The sequence below is a fragment of the Dasypus novemcinctus genome, chromosome 6 (genome assembly GCF_030445035.2).
Source record: "Dasypus novemcinctus isolate mDasNov1 chromosome 6, mDasNov1.1.hap2, whole genome shotgun sequence".
In the NCBI taxonomy this organism is placed as follows: domain Eukaryota; kingdom Metazoa; phylum Chordata; class Mammalia; order Cingulata; family Dasypodidae; genus Dasypus; species Dasypus novemcinctus.
The window spans coordinates 36325375-36331387 of NC_080678.1; the positions used below are offsets into that span (position 1 = coordinate 36325375).

General features: G+C 54.6%; 1 long non-coding RNA gene across 1 annotated transcript; it reads right to left on the reverse strand.

The window, feature by feature from the left end:
• Window positions 1-906: 906 nt before the first annotated feature.
• On the reverse strand, window positions 907-5313 carry LOC131278697 (uncharacterized). Its single transcript, XR_009186104.2, has 2 exons — window positions 5134-5313; window positions 907-2488 (listed from the first exon to the last, which is right to left on the reverse strand). It is a non-coding gene; the product is annotated as an uncharacterized lncRNA (long non-coding RNA).
• Window positions 5314-6013: the final 700 nt, after the last annotated feature.

Sequence of the window (6013 nt, forward strand, 5' to 3'; positions counted from 1 at the left end):
TAGTCTGCTCTTAAGCAATTCTACTTTTTCCAAGGGGGGGTGGAGTGAGGTGGAGTTAAAGTCTTCAAATTCCCTGTCCTGCATTAGACTTTAAGCTCCTCAAGGGCATTCTTCCCCATCGTTACATTCTAATAAGGCAAAGCAGAGTGGCCCCTCCGTAAATGTGCACCAAAGGCATTCTGAGACAACTACAGGCCACAGACGGCTGTCACAGCCCGCTGGGCACAGAGGATGTGAGACTTGCCCTTGCCTGGACCCTGCCTTGGCTTGGGTGCTAGACTCAGCCACACTAACACCTGGCCAGGGGAAGGCTCAGCTGGTACCAGAGCCAGGTCTCATGAAACTTCAGACCTTTCAAGAACCTTTTCCATCTTCTCACTAGTCTCCCTTGACCCTGAGGGTACTGCTCCAGCCTTGGCCTCTCAGTTACCTAATCCTTATAACACCCTCTCCCCGCCACCCAAAATTGCTGCCACTACCTCCCACCAAGGACCCGTCCACCTTCCTGAGAGTCCCTATGAAGGAAACCTCACAGGAGTCTTGCCCAGAGCAGGTGATTTGGAGTCCACACCGGGACGGTCATGAGAGGAAGCAGGTTTTTTAACGTGGCAGAAGGACAGGAGATGGGGGTGTCTGACAGCTGCCCTCCAACAAGGGGGAGGAGGGTTTTTAATGATTCAAACAGGTGGAGCAGTTACCATCACAACGGCAAGTACACACAAGGGCGAGCCAAGTTTTGAAATAACCATAAACAAAGGTGAGGTCATTTTAGTGAGTTTTAGTAATTTCAGGTTATTAACTTTTGGCTATTCTTAATATATTGGAAAAGTAAGAAAAAGCATTTCTATAGTGGTTCAGTAATCGTACTTATTCGCCAATTCTGAACTCTCAGCTACAATTACAATCTTTATTTTTTATTTTATTTTATTTTTTAAAGATTTATTTTTATTTATTTAATTCCCCTCCCCTCCCCCGGTTGTCTGTTTTCTGTGTCTTTTTGCTGCGTCTTGTTTCTTTGTCCGCTTCTGTTGTCGTCAGCGGCACGGGAAGTGTGGGCGGCGCCATTCCTGGACAGGCTGCTCTTTCTTTCGCGCTGGGCAGCTCTCCTTATGGGTGCACTCCTTGGGCGTGGGGCTCCCCTACGCGGGGGACACCCCTGTGTGGCACGGCACTCCTTGCGCGCATCAGCGCTGCGCATGGGCCAGCTCCACACGGGTCAAGGAGGCCCGGGGTTTGAACCGCAGACCTCCCATGTGGTAGACGGACGCCCTAACCACTGGGCCAAAGTCCGTTTCCCACAATCTTTAATTTTGCTTCAAAACAAATTGCGCACTTTTGTTTGTCAACTAAGCAACTTAACTTTTTTATGTTTTTTTTCCGTCGGAGGTACTGGGGAACGAACCCAGGACCTTGTAATGGGAAGCAGGCACTCAACCATTTGAGCTACATCCACTCCCCCTAAACCTATTTTAATGTCAAGTTGTGGAGGACAGAACTGCCACAATCAAAACCCTGGTGTTCGCAGACACTAAGGTGGGGCTGGATATAAATTGCTGTGGCTCACCTATGGCTCTGCCCATTAGAGGCCCGGCTCCCCCAGCCGCGTTCTCTCTGCTCTGTCTGTTATCCTGGAGCAGGTCTGTGGTTAGGGCCGGACCTGCCCTTCAGAAGCTCAGCTCCCTAGCCTCATGACCTGGTTTCGAGTTGTCCTGAGGACAGGCGCCCTGGCCCTAGGAGCCCCTCTGCTGCACACCTGCCCCCCAACCCCGCTGCCCACAGCTGACCAAAGCCTCTCCTTCGCCGCCCGCCTCAACACAAGCCCTCTGTTGCTCCTGATCCTGACTTGAGAGTTTCCTCCAAATCCCCACACTGCCTCCGGTGACCCACTTAGAATCCTAACTCTCCAGACTTAAAATAGAAAACAGTCAACACAAGCGTTTACACTTCCCGCTAACAGCTGAATAAAGGTTGCCTCTTTAGCAAGAACAAAATAACCACCGGCTACTAATAATAGTTGCCCACCAATTCAGAGCGGGTGGTCATTCATTTGGCCAGCTCTCCCCAACCTAGCACCCAAACCAGTCAGGGTCAAGGCAAAGGGAAGTCTCACCTCTGTGCCCTTTCCCCAGAATGTAGAAGTGCACATGTGTGACCTGGGTGTGACTGTGTGCTGCGAAGGATTGTGCATTGTGTGCTTTCTTTTCTTTTCCTTGGGATAAACTCCAGCGTGGCTGTTTGCCCTAGGCTCATCTGTAATCTGGGACATTGATCGGAGTCCATTGATAGCTGATTGTTTTCACACGTGACTCGGTCACATTCCTCTAATCTCCATCCTTCTGCTCAGTTTGCATGACAAGAAGTGGCCTCAATGGGGAGAGGTCGCTCACCTCTGACCAGGATATAATTGGAAAAAGAAGGTCATTGCCGCCTTTGCTTCTGGGGCAGATCAGCTTCGTTCCATTTGTGTCAGGAGCTCTCGCAGCACAGGCTGTCAATGACATGGAGACAATGGCTGTGTCCCACAATGGACACAAACACACCACGGGACTCACACTCACTCTCATCAGGACAGGCTTGTCCAACGCCACATACACAATAGGCGCTCTCAATAAACGCTGATTACATCAATGGCGCACAGGACAATGCGTACCCTGTGACATCTGCACACAGAGGACACACAAAGAGATGCATTAAACAATGCCTACGCAATAATGCAGGTACCCAATGGCAAACACACATAGTGACACACACACAGACATATCCAAGAGGGCAAATAGCCCAGGCTGTTACCATACCCATCAGGAAACAATTATAATGCCCTTCTTCAGGCAGTGCCCATTTGGGAATATATCAAAATTACCTGGGGAGCTTTTACAAAACGCGTATTTCTACAAACCCCTGCCTATACACACACACCTTACAGTTTGGGTGTATGTGGGGCTACAGAGTTATGTTGAAAAGCTCCCCCAAGTAATTCTGATATGCCCCCAGGTTGGGAACCACTGAACTGACCCTCTCCTCTCCTGGGTGGCTGAATTTGCTGGCAGGCATCTACGGCTGAATTCTATTTTCTGGCTTAGTTTGGGAAGGGACAGGAAGGAGTTGAGAAAATGTCTGTAGCCCGGATTAGGGGTCAGACAATGAGCAGGAACCGAAAGAGTTAAAACTGGGCCACACGACATTGATCCCCAGCGACCTTGGCTGGCCTCGTTAGCGCGCCAGCGAGCAGAAGGACCCTTCGCGCAGGAACTGTCCCAGAGACCCGCCTGCGCCCCCCGCCCGCCAAGAGATGAAGGCCCAACTCCCTCCGACGCCGGGTCTGCTGCAACCTCAAGGATCTTCGGGGGACATTTGGTCACTCCCAGGCCCTGCCCCTGTGGCACTTGGCCGCTCCGAGGCCCTTGCACGCCATGCCCAACACCTTGAAAGCCACAAGTTTCCTTGCCTTTGGGGCAGGGACGAGAGGGGACCGGCCTACCGCCACCCCTGCCAGACGTCGGAGCGACGGGTCACTCGCGCCCCAGCAAGGAGGTGCGGTGATCCGCGGGGCGAGCCCCGGGGCGCTGGGCCGCCTAGCCGCGCAAAGGGGGAGTTGAGCCCGGAGGGGCGGCGGGGGGCGGCAGCTCCCGCCACGTCCCTCCTCCCCAGCAGGGCGGGAGGGGGGTGTTGAAGAGCCGCCCCAGAAGACGGTCCTGTCCCTTCCCTCCTCCTCTCCCTGAGTCCCCTTCTCCCCGTTTTCTCTCTTCCCTTCCCCCGCCTCCTCCAGTCTTCCCGCCCCCCTCCTGCCTGCCTCTCCCACCCCCTTCCTCTCTCCCGTCCTTCGCCCACCGCCTCCCGCCCCCGCGGGGCAGCGCCTCGGTGCTCCCGCTTGGCAGTTAGCCCATTAGATCGCGTACTATCGATCCGCTTCTGAGTCGAAGCTGACAGCCCCCCTCCCGGGCTCGCCCCGTCCCCATTCCCGGAGCCCCCACCCCCCCATCTCCAGGCAACCCTGGCCTGCGCCGCCTCCCCACCCCGCGCCCCCCCCCCCCCGCCCGGGCCGCACCGAAGTCTCGCCCTCACGAAGGACAAGAACAAATGTAATTAAAGCGACCGAAGAGGGGGGTGCGCCGCGACCAGCTCGAGCGCGAGCGGGGGTCCCAGCGGCCCGCACTCGGCCCGCGGTCGCCCCCACCCCCGCCCCCCGGCGCGGGAGCATTTGGGTTGAGCTGCGCCTGTCCTATAAATCCACATATAATTCTCGCCTTTCCTGTTCAGCTAAGGAAAATAAACGTGTAAGGCTGTTTCTGGGAGCCCAGCTCAGGGACCGCTCTAAATTCTCCTCTTATTGAGTCCAGGCTGGAAATCATTCAGCTCGGTGGCGCGCACCCCTCCCGCGCCCGCGCCCGCGCCCGCGCCCGCGCCCGCGCGCGCCCACGAAGGCAAGCACTGGGTATATAAATATCTCCAGCTCTCCCCATAGCCGGGCAGATTTATTCCGCTGCCAAGCCTGCAGAAAATTGACTTGTTCATGGAGGCGGCTATTGACACATCACCGGGGGGAGGGTTAGGGGAGAAAGCAGTGGAGCCGGCGCCCCTCCATTATACGTTAATGTAATCAGCAGTGTGCGAAATGACTGCGCGGAAAATAGCATCACTGACATTTATATTAGAGGATATTGATGGCAGGAGCTGTGACCGCATCACTCTGCCTCCCGTTTCCACGGATTGACACAGGAGCCTCTTGTTGGCTCCATCCACGCTCGCCTCCCCTCCCCCTTGCCGCTCCCGTCCTCCCTCCCTTTCTCCACCCACTCTGTTTCTCCAGCTCTTCCCCCTCCTCCTCTCACCCCCACCCTCCCTATTCACTATTCCAGTCCCTCATGTCCCAAATAATTTTTGAGCACCTACTGGGTGCCTCGCTCAGGGTCCTCTCCCCTGTGCCTGTCCGCTAGGTTTCTCTCTCTCTCTCTCTCTCTCTCTCTCTCTCTCTCTCTCTCTCTCTCTCTCTCTCTCTCTCTCTCGCCCACCCGCCGTGCCCTTGCCCTCTTTCTCTCTCCTCCCCCCGGCTCTGCCTTCGCCCTCCCCCTTCCTTGGCTCGGTGGCTGGACCGCTGCTGTCACAGCAGATAGATAATTGAAAAATGGGCCTCACCTTTGCAGCCAGCAGGAGCGGTTCAGGCAGTTTCCGCCGGGGTTACCTACTCCATCTCAGGCCTAGGCTCCAAAAGAGATTCTGAGGAAATTGGATTTTACATGGGTGTTTTATTCGGGCAGAGGCTTTAGTGTATATAAATACAGGCGAGGAGGCCTTGGCAGCAAGGATGAGTGAGGCGAGACAATCCCTCCAGGGGCCTGGAGGAGGCTCAGGGGAGGCACGTGGGCCACGTGGTCGGCTCTGGGTCCCCGACCTGGACAGCAGTGCGTTGCCAAGATACCCCCCTCCCCCATCATTTGGGATCAAAAGAGGTTCATGTCTTTTGAACAGCTCCTCCTTTTATTCTCCTTGGGAATAAAAAAGAAAAACGTGTGTGATTGAAGGTTTGGCAGGACTGGATACTGAGAAAAGAAGGGAATATGCTGGAAAAGCTTGAGGACTGTTCTTTCAATAAATATTTATTGAACCCTTAACTTGCAAGGCATTGTGTTTGGGGCACAGGAGTGAAGATTTTAGACACAGTTGCTGCCCTTAAGAACAGTCTGGCAATTTGGAGAAAGACAACCTAGGGTTTTAGGTTAGGTACAAGGAAGGAGAAAGGCAGGTAAGCAGGTGCTGAGAGTTCTGCTCAAGAACCTGACCGGCTGGGGGAGGGTGGGGAGGGCTTGGATAAAGAAGCTGTGGGGAAATAGGACAGTTTGGGGTGGGGGTGGGGCTCCTGTCCTTCCCTCCTGGTCTTGTTAGCAGAGCATCTGGGAAACATCTGGACAATGGTGGCTACCAAGTATGTAAGGCAAGTTCATATCCAAAGTGCTTGCAGGGAATTCTGGTGAAATTTTCTTGAGGGCTTGTCTCAGGGATCATCCAGGACCAAGAT